At 40.3% G+C, this 4095-nt stretch overlaps 1 pseudogene; it reads right to left on the bottom strand.

Annotated features, from left to right (window-relative positions):
- Positions 1 to 713: 713 nt before the first annotated feature.
- LOC122794836 overlaps positions 714 to 4095 on the bottom strand; it is a 102870-nt pseudogene continuing 99488 nt past the window's right edge.

The raw sequence follows: 4095 nt of genomic DNA, 5'->3' as shown, positions 1-4095 counted from the left end.
AAAAAAAAGGGTGTGGTAATCAAAAATGCCTTCCCTGCTAACTACATAAACATAAGCAGTCAAACAGCAGCAGAACTGCCACCCCTATCTCAACTTTTTATGAGAGACAAAAGGTTAGTTTTTGCACTTTGGTCCAAGACATTCTGTTGGGAAGTTAGAAAAGGGAATCACCAAAGCCAAACATCTGCTCAAGACTCGTGACATTCAGACTGGCATTTCCAGAAATCCTACCATAAAACTAGTTAACACTGGTTCTGAGGCACCCTTGTCTAAGGAGATCAAGCCCTTGGTGTGGTATTCTTACATTCATATACAAACACCAGCTTAAGACAAAAAGGAGAAATTAGCACCCTCTAACAGCATTTCCTATGCAATCACATGGTGATCAAACTGCATCAGTTCTTCAACGAAGACAATAGTGATTTGCAGTCATATGTATGTCCTCAAACAACTGGACTGGCAAAAGTCTTGCAAGAGACATTACATGTAGCTTCTGTGAAGGAAAAAGGCAACCTTCTTGAAGAGTTTTCCATTTCCTTTAATACATAATGCTCATGCATTATTGCTACAAAAGGGGTACTTGTGCACATCTCCAGTGAAGTCTATGGAGTCATCCAGAATGTCATTTGCTTGAATCATTGCTGTGACCGTTGGAACTGGTATCCTGAACTCCATCTCTGTGGCATGATGTTTGCTTTCTTATTAGAAATATGTTATTCCTCTTCATCAGATGAATCCCCTATGTATGCCACCAATCCAAATCCCTTTTCACTTGTTTTAAGCCTCTTAGATGGAGGATCCACATTGCCTGATAAAGCAGATGAACCACTTCTGTCTTCAGACTCCAGTCTTACTCCATTCACTGGAAAGCATGGTACTGTTACCAATTGCCTGTCCTCCTTTTCCTTGCCAGAGGAACCAGATGAGGTGGATCCTAAGATGTCACCTCCATTCTGCAGAGAGGAGCCTGTACCTAAGTTAATCATATGAATGGGTCTATGCTGGTAACCAAGAAGCACAAAATCTGCCTCATTTGGAACCTCTTCTATGACGAGCCTCTTCTGTGGCTAACTTTGTGGCTGCTGTGGTAGCACTGTGGTAAGGTCATCTTTCACTGAGACTGGTGGATATACACCATCTACTGGAGGCTGCTCCGCTGTAACTACTGGCTGCACCTGAGGTATTGGTTACTGTACTGGAACAGGAGGGACTGGAACTGGAACTGCACTAACTGCACCAAGCTTTGGTGCAAAAGAAGCAGACACTGTACCAGGCATTCTATACTCTGGCTGAACTGGCTGATGAACTGGTGGGACTACTTGGAAGCTTGATTGGTATCCACTGGCAGGATAATATGGCACTTGTGGTAGGACACTACTCAAGACTGCAGTTTGTGGATAACCTGGAGGTGGCACTGGAATACTTAACTGGTTAACAAATCTAGCATATTCAACATGGACAGTCTGCAACAAACTCTGACATAGTTTTTTTGGCAGCAGCCAGGCCTTCACGTTTTGGATGGCTTATACAGATGTGCATGAGTTCAAAGGCTTCCTTGTCAGACGCAGGTTCAATACATCCAGAAGCCTTCCCTCTCAAGAAAACCTTTGCTGCAGTCTCATTGATTGTGTTGCAAGAGCAAGCTTCTAGGACCTTCAACCTTCTCCTTGACATTGAAAGTGAGTATTGCAATCCAGTCCAACAAACACTTTATTTTGCATATAATGTTTCCCCAACTGAAAGGGTTTTGGTCCTGATTATGAGGGCTGGATAACTGGTGCTTGCTGATGGTACACCATTACTGTGGCTCCATTAAATATGGGACTTGAACCTGTGGCAGCTTTTACGACACCATTTGTAATTATTTCTTTAATCTGTTTAACAACTCTGTCCAATATTTTATGGGTCTGACCTTGAACATGCAAATACAGCAGCCAGTCCCCAGGACCAGCTTTAGCCTTTTCTTCTAGGCTCATATATCGCCCACAGGTGGATACTGCTGCCCCACTCATACGACTTATCTCATCCTGGGTCTTGACCCTGGTCAGCAAATTCCCACAGGTGGCAGGAACATCACTGATTTCTACCTCTGCCACCACAAGATCATCCTTACTTTTGTTTGCAGTACCTTTTCCTGGAAACAACAACTTGTCTTGAGTACCCTGTGTTGGTTTCAATTTTCCCTTCACCATTAGCATTGCATTAATTTTGGCTGCTACTGCAGCTGCTGCATCAAGTGCTCCAGATGGGGCATCTGATCCTTCCACTCCAGAAATGGTAGGCTGTACTGCTCGCTGTACAACACTAGTAACTGTAAAATTTCCTACAGAGTATGACATGGACTGTAGAGTAGTTAGATGCACAATGCCAGGCAGAGTTGCAGTAAAAGAGGGGTCTGCCTGATCCCATTTTCTGCAATGTTGCAAACAACAGGGAGTATGTTAAACTCAGGAACATGAAGGAGAACACATCTACTGATTGGTTCCCATGGGAGCATACAGCACTTCGGAGATATCAATGACCATCATAAAGAAGGGGTAAGGCAAACACTGGAAATTAATGGTATCATCCTCATTCTTTTGGGGTATGCCAACTACAAGGCCAGCAAAAGAGACAGCAGAAAAGTCAAGCAAGATGTGAGAAAGAGTGGTGATGAACATTGATTTTTATAAGAAAATATGTTTTAACTTATTGCATAATGAATTTGAATATCAACTACTAGAACATAATCCACTGCAGCAAATACAGTTGGGTATTGTGACATTATTGGGTGATTTGGTTAATAGGGACATTTTGTCTGAAAAGTTGAAAGATGTACTAGTCGTGGTAAACTCCCATATTCCCTTATTTTATGCCCTCCCGAAAGTTCACAAAAATATGGAGAACCCACCAGAGAAATTGATTGTATCTCAGCTGGGGAGTCCCATGGAAAGGGTAGGGCAGATTTTGGATAAAATATTACAACCTTATGTGATGCATCTTCCCTCACATGTTAGGGATACACAGCATTTCCTTAAGGAAATTAAGCATATCAAGTGCCAGAAAGGGTATTTTTGCAACAGTTGATTTAGTAGTCTGTATATTACTACTGAACATAGATATGGACTAGAGGGCGTCGAACATTATTTGGTGAATATTAATAGATTACAGAGTATTTTAAATATAGCTAGTTTTATTTTGAATAATAATAATTTTCTTTTGATGGGACTTTTTATGGACAACGTAAAGGGTATGGCTATGGGAGCTAAGTTTGCTCTCAGCTATGCTAATTTGTTTATGGGATGATTTGAGGAAATTTTTTTGTATAGTGATTCTTAATTTGTCAGTAATGTGATGCTTTATAAATGCTACATTGATGATTTATTTTTATAGCTCAGGGCTCACATGAGTCCCCATTTTAAAGAAAGAAGCTGACTTAACATGATTATTATATAAAAAGTGAGGGAAGGAGTAACTAGGAGTGGAAATGGAATAGAAAACTAAGAGATGTTGGAAGGAAAGTAGTGGAGAGGAAAGAAAATAACAAAAAGAGATTAAAAAAGAAAATCTAAAATGAAATGGAAGTAATGGTAAGAGGCACAGAAGCTGAGACAGTGAACATAAGAGGAGAACCTAAGAGCAACTGACTGCACTATCATAGATATGACAGAATGAAGGGTCAAAGAACAGGTGATACCACACAGAGTGGAGAAACTTCTGAAGACGGAAGTCTTACTTGTACATATGCATACAGTTTTAGTTGTGGATGAGGGGATTATTAAGCAGAAATCACAGTTGAAAGAATTGCATCTCAGAAATGGACACAACAAGGGAGGAAAGACAAAGACCTTGAATAAACTCCAAACAAAAAAGTAAAAGAGTAAAAAGAAGAGAGAAAAAGGTAAAAATTGATACCAGACAGATAAGAAAGAATGGCAGGAACACTAATTAAAGTTAAGTCCTAAAATGTAAACAGGCTGGGAGGGAAATAAAAGAAAGAGAGAGCAGTATGCCACAGGAGAAAAGGAAATGCTCAAATATTAGCTGTATAAGAAACATAACTCTCACAAAATGACCATAAAAAGCTAAGAGGATGAGCATATAATATGGCATCAA

Source organism: Protopterus annectens, chromosome 2.part1 (genome assembly GCF_019279795.1).
Source record: "Protopterus annectens isolate FY-2018-M chromosome 2.part1, PAN1.0, whole genome shotgun sequence".
NCBI lineage: Eukaryota > Metazoa > Chordata > Ceratodontiformes > Protopteridae > Protopterus > Protopterus annectens.
The sequence above is the reverse complement of the archived record's forward strand: the minus strand, read 5'-3'. Positions and strand labels throughout refer to the sequence as shown.